The following is a 12,625-nucleotide window of genomic DNA, read 5'->3' on the forward strand; positions in this document are numbered from 1 at the left end:
GGAAACAGACTCATAGAATTCCAGTAACTTGTCCATCCTCCCCATGTTGATCAGTGACACTTGGTTCTGTGGTCTCTTAAGCATATACTCTTTCTTCGCTCTACTCCAGGAAGGACATAAACTTCCCAGTAAGACAGAATTGGATTCAAATTCAGACTTTGCCACTCTGCAACTGTGAATCCTTAGCATTGTTTAATGTGAAGCTGGGAAATAACCACTTACTCCTTGGGGCTGTGAGGATTAAATAAGGGAGGTTATCAAATGCAGTGTGTGGCACATTGTAGGTGTTCAACAGTGCTAGTTCCTTTCTCTTTCTTTTAAGGACATTTATAGGACGAGTTTCAATTGTTTCATAACTTCCTGATGTCTGGCAATGGGGGCGTGAACATGGAACCAGCTCTCCTGCCTGCCTAAACTGTTTAGCTTGTGTTTTCACAGCTGTGACACCATTTACCTGGGCTGGAGCATTTGGGATTTCTTCTCCCCCATATCCACCCCACCCCTAGCCTTCTCCTTTTGACCCTAGCCACTTACCTCAATTAGAAACAATCCCACTACCTCTTGGACTGCTTTCCCTTTGGGGCAGAGTTCTGGTGAGACTCCTCTGCCTCCAGCTTCCCATATCAAGCCCCCTTGTTTTGATCGCTGCCCCAGAACAACCAGAGAAATAGAAACAGAAACCAATACCCAGCAAGGCACTGACAGTTGAGTAAGTGCAGAGAATGATGCAAACAGAGAATGTCCTGAAAAGGTTTGTAGGAATCTCAGTATGTCAGAATAATCCATTTGGTGTTGGCAGAGAAAAAAAAGAGCATTGGGAGCTGGGGAGAGGGCCGGGGGCCGGGAAGAAGGACAGAGAGATATGCTATGGATGTGAATCAGTCATAGGCTCTTTGATTTAAGCAAGAAAACCAACCCAGACAAACTTAAAGGGAGAGGGGTAATAAATGAACTTATGTGCAGTATATTGAATAGCACACAGCATCAAACGGCAGGGTTTCCTCTTTCAACACTCTGTGGAATTAGTACCTCTCACTACAAACACCGTGATATGCTGGGTATGATACAATAGGCATCCTTTAAAATTCATAAATATTCTGATTGAAGGACATCCTACAAAATACCTGACCAATACTCTTCAAGACTGCTAAAGTCATGAGAAACAAGGCAAGAATGAGGACATGTTACAGGCCAGAGGAGACTAAGGAGACAAGATGAATACATGCAAAGAGGGGTATAGTGGGTTGGATTTGGAAAAGAAAAAAGGCATTAGTGGAAAATCTAGTGAGAGCTGAATAAAGACTGGAATTTAGTTAACAGTAATGTGCTAATGTTTCTTTAAATGTGTTGAGGTAATGTAAGACAGTCACATGATAAGAACTCTCTGTACCATCTTTGCAGCTTTTTCTGTAAATCTAAAGTTATCCCTCCCAAAAGTTGATTTTTAAAATTTTGTAAATCTGCACACAAGAAAGTAAGTGGAATCTCCAAAGGCCCAAAGGAAGACACTGCAAAAACTGAGATAGCAACAGATTCCCCAAGCCTAGGAGATCTGGTAGAAGAAGCCCTGAGGGGGTCAAAAGGGCTGCCTTTTGACAGGAATACACAAGCGTTGACATTTTCCAGCTCTTGGAAAAGGTACTGACAAGGAAACTTGTTAATTTAGGCCTAGGTCTGTGTATTAGTTAGGGTTCTCTAGAGAAACAGAATCAACAGGAAATATTTGTAAATATCAAATTTATAAAAGTGTCTCATGTAACCATGGAAATGTAGAGTCCAAAATCAGAAGCTGATGATTCCAATGGAGGGTCTGAACAAATTCCACAGGAGAGGCTCGCTGACTAAAGCAGGAAGAGATAGTCTGTCTCTTCTGATCCTCCTTAAAAGGCATCCAATGATTAGATTAAGCATCACTCATTGCAGAAGACACTCCCCTTGGCTGATAACAAATGGAATCAGCTGCTGATACAGCCAACATGATCATGATTTAATTCTATGAAATGTCCTCATAGCAACAGACAGGTCAGCACTTGCACAACCAGACAAACAGGTACCACCACTTGGCCAAGTTGACACATAATCTGACCATGACAGTCTGAGATGAAAAATAGAATCTTCCCTGAGAACTCATAAACACAAGCCAGCTCTTATTCTTGCTTAGGTTTTGAATTTACATTACTGGAAATTATACATATATTGGAACCTTGGCTCAGAAGAATCTAAGCAAAAATGAGTTTAAAACACATACTGTAAATAGAGCCCTTTGTATTGGTTTGAATCAGTTGTGGACCCCAGAAAAGTAATGTTCTTTAATCCTCATTCAATATTACTGGGTGGGAACTTTTTCATTATCCATGGAGATGTGACCCAACCAATTCTGTGCTGTAACTTTTGATTGGAGGGTTTCCATGGAGCTGTGCCTCCACCCATTCAAGATGGGGTTGCTTACTACAGCAGTTTAAGTGGAAACCATTTTGGAAAGACCACACAGCCAGAGACCTTTGGAGATGAAGAAGGAAGATGCCCCAAGGAAGCTTCAGGAAATAAGAAACTGGGAGAGAAAGCTAGAGAGTTCACCATGTGTCCTTTCAGCTGAGAGAGAAGCCCTGAACTTCACTGGCCTTCTTTGAGTGAAGGTAACCTCTTTTTGGTGCCTTAATTTGGACATTTTCGTAGCCTTCCCTTAATTTGGACATTTTAATGGCCTTAGAACTGTAAACTTGCATTAATAAATCCCCCTTTTCAAAAGCCATTCTTTTTCTGGTATATTGCATTCTGGCAACTTGCAAACTAGAATACCCCTAAAGGGCAAATCCTCTAGGGAAGAATTTACTCTCATCTCAACACCCTCAGGCTTCCCTTAGATGAGGCTCAGCTTTACGGTAAAACAGAAAACCCAAACAATCTTGGTGTTAAGAGCTCATTTTTTTCTTTCATTAAAATAAGTCAGGCAGATAAGTAAAAAAAAAATATGGGTAAAGAATAAATAAGTAATGGGCAGACAAAGGGTGAAATAAATTGGGTAGATGGAAATACAAGTGGTCAATAAGAGGGAGAGGTAAGGGGTATGGTGTATATGAAATTTTTTTTTCCATTTTATTTCTTTTTCTGGAGTGATGCAAATGTTCTAAAAATGATCATGGTGATAAATACACAATGTTCTAAAAATGATCATGGTGATGAATACATGACTATGTGGTGATATTGTGAGCCTTGATTGTATACTTTGGATGGACTATATAGTGCATGAAGATATCTCAATACAAATATTGAGCATCTTTGCTGAGTCAACCCATTTCCTGCTTCAACAGTGTTTGAATGGAACCCTGTAATCAGCCTCCAGGTCCAGCTGCTCCTAGGCACCCCTCTACCACCTCTTTACTGCACACTGGGCCCCGAGACCCCTGCCAGCTCTCCACAGTGGCCCACCCTGAGGACCATGCCCTGTCACAAGGGTACCAGAGCAACAATGAGGACTCAAAGGTAGCTGTAAACTGCCAGATAAGCCTGGAAGCCTATGCCTCCTACATCTCCCTGACTGTGTCTTACTACTTTGACCACAATGACATGGCTTTGATGAACTTTGCAATGCTTTTTTCACCAATCCACTCTCGCAATGAGAGGGAGCATGCTGAGAAACTTACGATGCTTCAGAACCGATGAAGTGGTTGAATCTTCCTTCAGGATGTCAAGAAACCAGAGGAGGAGGGTCCAAGATAGCAGCTTAGCAAGGTGTGGAATTTAGTTTGTCCTCCAGAGCAGCTAGTAAATAGCTAGGAACAGTACAGAACAAATGTTGGGGCCACATCAGTGACCGGACACACAGCATACAACAGTCTGGACAAGCTGGACCAGCTGCAATTCCACCCAGAACTGTGAGTCTCCCAAGCTGTGGAGGCCAGTGTCCCTTCCTCACAGGCTGCTTCCCAGAAGGGAAAGGAAAGAGACTTTACTAACAGCAAGGGTCTGAGTTCAACCAAGCTCCAATTGTGGAATTAATTAACAAATTCTGACAACTAAAAATAGATTCCCAGCTCAGCTGAACCTCGAATAAAAGCTGAGGTTGCTGGTTTTTTTCCATTAGCAGGGCTAATGGAAAAAAAAATAAACAAAAAACAGAGATTTTTTTGGATTGGATAGCACATAATACTTGAAAAAATCTAGTCCCTGAAGGAAAGGAGGGGTCACATAGGACCTGGAGATACATAAACCAACATACCAACTTAAGCTATTGATTGGCAAACCCAAGGAACAGGGGTCCTGCTCTGAAAAGGATTTTTTTCTTTTTTTTGTGTGTGGCTGTGTTTCTACAACTTGACTGCCCTTTGCATACAACTGCAAAGCTTCTAAGGCTCCAACTAACCCAGGCAAGGGCAGAATTAAAGTTGTCTGAGAGCTTGTCTGGAAGCTGTGCCTTCCCCAGGAGAGGGGTGGGGCCCAGCTCAGGTGGAATCCCTCCCTCAAGGAATTCAGACCCCAAGGTCTAGAAAACTGAAGCAATTAAAGCCAGACTATAACCTCTCCTCTCTCTTGACCATGCTCCAGCTGGGAGAATCTGCTGAAGTTAATGGTATCACATCATTTTATGCTGGTGGGACACACAGGCAGACAAGTGCCACATACTGGGCAGGATAGGAAAAACACAGAGTCTAGAGGCTTCATAGGAAAGTATTTCAACCTGCTGGATCTCATCCTCAAGGAAAACTGATGCTAGTGACTCTTCTCTCTTGAGAGGAGTCCAGTCTTGAGAATCTGACTGGGGTTTATAATACCTAAGTAGACCCTCTAAAGGGGGAAAAAGGAACCATAAAGGCAGGGCATGAAGCAAGAAAACAAGAACTGAAAAATTCTGATCTATGAAACAAAACCTGAGCTAGAGGTCTAGAATAAGCTGAACTGAATGTCAAAGAACATATAGACAACAAAGTCATCCAGCAAGAAAATCCTGGGTAAAAAAAGTGAAAACAATCTCCAGAATAAACTAATTAAGGAAATCATATGCCTAGATGCCAGCAAAAAATAATGAGTCATACTAGGAGAACTGAAGATATGGCCCAGTCAAAGGAACAAGCCAACAATTCAAATGAGATACAGGAGTTGAAACAATTAATTCAGGATGTTTGAACAGACATGGAAATCTCATCAAAAATCAAATCAATGAACTGAGGGCACATATAAAGAAGACAAGGGATGAACAAAAAGAAGAAATAAAAAGTCTGAAAAAACAAATCACAGAATCTATGGGAATGAAAGGTACAGTAGAAGAGATGAAAAAAAAAAACAATGGACACCTACATTGTTAGATTTCAAGAGGCAAAAGATAGGATTAGTGAACTGGAGGATGGGACATCTGAAATCTGTCAAGCAAAAGAAAATATAGGGAAAAGAATGGAAAAATATGAGCAGGGATTCAGGGAATTGAATGACAACATGAAGTACATGAACATATGTGTTGTGGGTGTCCCAGAAGGAAAAGAGAAGGGAAAAGGAGGAGAAAAACTAAGGGAGGAAATTATCACTGAAAATGTCTCAACTCTTATGTAAAACTTAAAATTACAGATCCAAGAAGTGCAGCATACCCTAAACAGAATAAATCCAATTAGATGTACTCCAAGACACTTACTAATCAGAATGTTAGATGTCAAAGAGAAAGAGAGAATTTTGAAAGCAGCAAGAGAAAAGCAATCCATCACATACAAGTGAAGCCCAATAAGACTATGCATATATTTCTCAGCAGAAACCATGGAGGTGAGAAGACAATGGGATGGTATATTTAAATTATTAAAAGAGAAAAACTTCCAGCCAAGAATTCTATATCCAGCAAAATTGTCCTTCAAAAATGAGGGGGTTGGGGGAACGAAGCTGGAGGTCTCACGCTGCCGGACTTTAAGGCATATTATAAAGCCACAGTGGTCAAAACAGCATGGTATTGGCATAAAGATAGATATATCGACCAATGGAATCGAATAGAGTGCTCAGATATAGACCCTCTCATCTATGGACATTTGATCTTTGATAAGGCAGTCAAGCCAATTCACCTGGGACAGAACAGTCTCTTCAATAAATGGTGCCTAGAGAACTGGATATCCATATGCAAAAGAATGAAAGAGGACCCATATCTCACACTCCATACAAAAGTTAACTCAAAATGGATCAAAGATCTAAACACTAGGTCTAAGACCATAAAACAGTTAGAGGAAAATGTAGGGAGATATCTTATGAAACTTACAATTGGAGGCAGTTTTATGGACCTTAAACCTAAAGCAAGAGCACTGAAGAAATAAATAAATAAATGGGAGCTCCTCAAAATTAAACACTTTTGTGCATCAAAGAACTTCATCAAGAAAGTAGAAAGACAGCCTACACAATGGGAGACAATATTTGGAAATGACATATCAGATAAAGGTCTAGTATCCAGAATTTATAAAGAGATTGTTCAACTCAACAACAAAAAGACAGCCAACCCAATTACAAAATGGGAAAAAGAATTGAACAGACACCTCTCAGAAGAGGAAATACAAATGGCCAAAAAGCACATGAAGAGATGCTCAATGTCCCTGGCCATTAGAGAAATGCAAATCAAAACCACAATGAGATATCATCTCACACCCACCAGAATGGCCATTATCAACAAAACAAAAAATGACAAGTGCTGGAGAGGATGTGGAGAAAGAGGCACACTTATCCACTGTTGGTGGGAATGTCAAATGGTGCAACCACTGTGGAAGGCAGTTTGGCGGTTCCTCAAAAAGCTGAATATAGAATTGCCATATGACCCAGCAATACCATTGCTAGGTATCTACTCAAAGGCTTAAGGGCAAAGACACAAATGGACATTTGCACACCAATGTTTATAGCAGCATTATTTACAATTGCAAAGAGATGGAAACAGCCAAAATCTCCATCAACAGAAGAGTGGCTAAACAAACTGTGGTATATACATACGATGGAATATTATGCAGCTTTAAGACAGAATAAACTTGTGAAGCATGTAATAACATGGATGGACCTAGAGAACATTATGCTGAGTGAGACTAGCTAAAAACTAAAGGACAAATACTGTATGGTCCCACTGATGTGAACCGACATTCGAGAATAAACTTGGAATATGTCATGGGTGACAGAGACCATCAGGAGTTAGAAACAGGGTAAGATAATGGGTAATTGGAGCTGAAGGGATACAGACTGTGCAACAGGACTAGATACAAAAACTAAAAAATGGACAGCACAATGCTACCTAATTGTAATGTAATTACGTTAAAACACTGAATGAAACTGCATCTGAGCTATAGTTTTTTTGTTTGTTTGTTTGTTTTTATATATATATTTTTTATTTTTATTTTTTTCTCTATGTTATCATTTTATTTCTTTTTCTGTTGTCTTGCTATTTCTTTTTCTAAATCGATGCAAATGTACTAAGAAATGATGATCATACATCTATGTGATGATATTAAGCATTACTGATTGCATATGTAGAATGGAATGATTTCTAAATGTTGTGTTAGTTAATTTTTTTTAATTAATAAAAAAAATGAGGGGGAAATTAAAACGTTTTCAGACAAAAAAATCACTGACAGAATTTGTGACCAAGAGACTGGCTCTGCAAGAAACACTAAAGGGAGCACTAGAGACAGATAGGAAAAGACAGCAGAGAGATGTGGAGAAGAGTATAGAAATGAAGACTATTAGTAGAGGTAAAAAGAAGAAGAATTAGATATGACATATAAAATCCAAAATGCAAAATGGTAGAAGAAAGTACTGCCCTTTACAGTAATAACACTAAATGTTAATGGATTAACTCCCCCCTCCAATCAAAAGACATAGACTGGCAGAATGGATTAAAAAACAGGACCTATCTGTATGCTGTCTACAGGAGATTCATTTTAGACCCAAGGATAAATATAGATTGAAAATGAAAGGTTGGGAAAAGATATTTCATGCAAACAACAATCAGAAAAGAGCAGGAGTAGCTATACTATTATCCAACAAATTAGACTTCAAATATAAAACAATTGAAAGAGACAAAGAAGGATACTATGTATTAATAAAAGGAGCAATTCAACAAGAAAACATAATAATCATAAATTTTTATGCACTGAGTCAAAGTGCTCCAAAATGCATGAGACAAAATGGACACATCTACCATAATAGTTGGAGACTTCAATTACCCATTCTCATCAATGGACAGAACATCTAGACAGAGGATCAATAAAGAAACAGAGAATCTGAATATTATAATAAACTATACTTAGCAGAATTTATAGAACATTACACCCCACAAAAGGATACACCTTTTTCTGAAGTGCTCATGGATCATTCTCAAGGATAGACGATATGCTGGATCACAAAGCAAGTCTCAACAAATTTTAAAATATTGAAATCATACAAAACAGTTTCTCAGATCATAAAGGAATGAAGTTGGAAATCAATAATAGACAGAGGGCCAGAAAATTCACAAATATATGGAGGCTCGACAACACACTCTTAAGCAACCAGTAAGTCAAGGGAGAAATTACAAGATAAATCGGTAAATTATCTCAAGGCAAATGAAAATGAAAACACAACATATGAAAATTTATGGAATACAGCAAAGGCAGTGCTAAGAAGGAAATTTTTTGCCCTAAATGCCTTTATCAAAAAAGAAGAAAGAACAAAAATTGAGGAATTGACTGTTCACTTGAGAGAACTAGAGAAAGAACAGCAAACTAACCCAAAAGCAAGCAAAAGGAAAGAAATAACAAAGATTAGAACAGAAATAAGTGAAATTGAGAACCCAAAAACAATCAAGAATATCAACAAAACCAGAAGCTGGTTCTATGAGAAAATCATAGGATTGATGGACCCTTAGCAAGGTTGGCAAAAAGAAAGAGGAAGAGGATGCAAATAAATAAAATAAAAAATGGAAGAGGAGACATAACCACCGACCCCACAGAAATAGAGGAGGTGATGAGAAGATAGTATGAACAACATTATGCTAATAAAGTAGACAATGTAGATTAAATGGACAACTTCCTAGGAAGGCATGAACAACTAATATTGATTCAAGAAGAAATAGATGACCTCAACAAACCAATCACAAGTAAAGAAATTGAATTAGTCACTAGAAGCTCCCAAAAATAAAAGTCCAAGACCAGATGGTTTCACATGTGAATTCCACCAAACATTCAAGATAGAATTAGTACCAATCCTGCTCAAACACTTCAAAAAAATTGAAGAGGAAGGAAGGCTCCCCAACTCATCCTATGAAGCCACTATCACCCCCATACTAAAGCCAGTCAAAGATAGTAGAGGAAAACAAAATTACAGACCAATCTCTCTAATGAATATAGATGAAAAAAACATCAACAAAACTCTTACAAATTGGATTCAGCAGCACATTACAAGAATAATGCACCGTGACCAAGTAGGATTGATCCCAGGTATGCAAGGATGGTTCAGCATAAGAAAATCAATTAATGTAATACACCGTATCAACACATCAAAGCAGAAAAACCACATGATCATCTCGATTGATTCAGAAAAGGCATTTGACAAAATTCAACATCCTTTCTTGTTGAAAACACTTCAAAGGATACGAATAGAAGGGAACTTCCTCAACATGATAAAGGGAATATATAGCTAACATCATCCTCAATGGGAAAAAACTGAAAACTTTACCCCTAAGATCAGGAACTAGACATGAATGTCCACTGCCACCATTGTTATTCAATCCTGTGTGTGAAGTTCTAACCAGTGCAATTAGACAAGAAAAAGAAACAGAAGGCATCAAAATTGGAAAGGAAGAAGTAAAACTCTCACTGTTTGCAGATGATATGATACTATATGATGAAAACCCTGAAAAATCCCCAGCAAAACTACTAGAGCTAATAAATTAGTACAGGAAACTGGCAGGTTACAAGATCAACACTCAAAAATCTGTAGTATTTCTATACACTAGTAATGAGCAATCTGAGGGGGAAATCAAGAAATAAATTTCATTTACAATTGCAACCAAAAGAATAAAATATTTAGGAACAAATCTAATGAAAGATACAAAAGACCTAAATAAAGAAGGCTATAAGGAATTGTTAAAAGAAATCACAGAAGTCCTAAATAAAAGAAAGAGCATACTGTGTTCATGAAATGGGAGAATAAATATAGTTAAGATATCAATAATACCTAAATTGATTTATGGATTCAATGAAATACTTATTAAAATCCCAAAAACTTACTTTTCAGAAATAGAAACACCAATAACCAAATTTATCTGGAAGGTCAGGGTGCCCCCAAAAGCTAAAAATATCCTGAGAATGAAAAATGAAGTCAGAGGTCTCACATTACCTGACTTTAAGGTGTATTACAAAGCTACAGTGATCAAAACAGCATGGTACTGGCATAAAGATAGATGTATTGAACAATGGAACTGAATAGAGTGTTCAGATATAGACCCTCTCATCTATGGACAACTGATCTCTGATAAGGCAGTCAAGCTAACTCACCTGGGACAAACAGTCTCTTCCATAAATGATGCCTAGAGAACTGGATATTTACATGCACAAGAATGAAAGAGGATCCATATCTCACACCCTATATAAAAATTAACTCAAAATGGACCAAAGACCTAAACATTAGATCTAAGGTCATAAAACTTTTAGAAGAAATGTAGGGAAATATCTTAGAAATCTTATAATAGGAGGTGGTTTCCTAGATCTTACACCCAAAGCACGAGCATTGAAGAAAGAAATACAAATGGAAACTCCTCAAAATTAAACACTTTGGTGCATCAAAGAACATTGTCAAGAAAGTAAAAAGACAGCCTACAAAATGGGAGATGATATTTGGAAACAATATATCAGATAAGGGTCTAGTATCCAGAATATATAAAGAGATTGTTCAACTCAACAACAAAAAGACAAACAACCCAATTACAAAATGGGCAAAAGACATGAACAGACACTCCTTAGAAGAGGAAATACAAATGGCTAAAAGGCACATGAAAAGATGCTCAACTTCCCTGGCTATTAGGGAAATACAAATCAAAATCACAAGAAGATATCATCTCACACCCAACAGAATGGCCATTATCAATAAAACAAAAAATGACAAGTGCTGGAGAAGATGTAAGAAAGAGGTATACTTATCCACTGTTGGTGGGAATGTAAAATGGTACAACTACTGTGGAAGGCAGTTTGGCGGTTCCTCAGGAAGCTAAGTATAGAATTGCCATATGATCTGGCCATACCATTGCTAGGTACCTTATTCAGAGGACATGAGGCCAAGGACACAAATGGACACTTGCACACCAATGTTTATAACAGCATTATTTACAATTGCCAAGAGATGGAAATAGCCAAAATGTCCATGAACAGACCATTGGCTAAACAAGCTGTGGTATATACATACAATGGAATATTATACAGCTGTAAGACAAAATAAAGTCATAAAGCATATAACAACATGGATGGACCTTGAAGACACTATGCTGAGTGGGATTAGCCAGAAACAAAAAGGAAAATACTGTGTGGTCTCACTGATATGAACTAAAATTAATAAATGAACTTAGAGAACTTCAGTTAACAACAGAGGCCATCAAGAGATAGAAATAGGGTAGATTTTGGGTAACTGGAGCTGAAGGGATGCAGATTGTGCAATAGGACTGATTGTAAAAATTCAGAAATGGATAGCACAATACTACCTAATTGTAGCACAATAATGTTAGTATACTGAATGAAGCTGAATGTGGCAATGATAGAGGAAGGTGGGCTGGGGGCACAAATGAAACCAGGAAACCAGGAAATATAGACAATAAAGACTGGGATGGTATAATCTAGGAATGCCTAGAGTGTGCAATGATAGTGGCTAAATGTATGAATTAAAAAATGCTTTTACATGAGGAAGAACAAAGGAATGTTAATATTGCAGGGGGTTGAAAATAGATGGTAATTCATATTTTAAAACCTTAACTTACACGTGGGACTAAAGAAAAAATGTTTATTTGGTACAAAACTTTTATTTTGACTAGTGCATTTCCTAATATAACTTATATAGACAGTTTAATTGAACACCATAAGTACATGGAAACTTGAATAGGGCAGGAGATTTTGTAGGTTTGTCCAGAGGGATGCCCCGAAAAATCCCAGAGTGATTTGAACAATGAATAAAAAAGTATTTGCAAAGTCCCCTTGGGGGAATGGTGACAAAGGGGGAAAATTCAACTTCCCCATTTGGAGAACTCTTGATACTCTTGCAAGCAGTGGGGACAACCAAATCAATAGGCTGAGCCCTCAATCTTGGGGTTTGTTCATATGAAACTTTTCCCTGCAAAGGATAGACTAAGCCTACTTGAAATTAGACCTAAGAGTCACCCCCCAGAGAACCTCTTTTGTTGCTCAAATGTGGCCTATCTCTCTCTCAGCCAACATGGCAAACAAACTTACTGCCCTCCCCCTCTCTACGTGGGACATGACTCCAGGGGTGTAAACCTCTCTGGCAACGTGGGACAGAAATCCTAGAATGAGCTGGAACTGAGCATCAAGTGGTTGAAAAGATCTTGACTAAAAGGGGGAAGAGAGAAATGAGACAAAATGAAGGGTCAGTGGCTGAGAGATTTCAGAGTGGAGAGGTTATCTTGGAGGTTACTCTTACA

The sequence above is a fragment of the Tamandua tetradactyla genome, chromosome 9, assembly GCF_023851605.1.
Source record: "Tamandua tetradactyla isolate mTamTet1 chromosome 9, mTamTet1.pri, whole genome shotgun sequence".
Classification (NCBI taxonomy): Eukaryota; Metazoa; Chordata; class Mammalia; order Pilosa; family Myrmecophagidae; genus Tamandua; species Tamandua tetradactyla.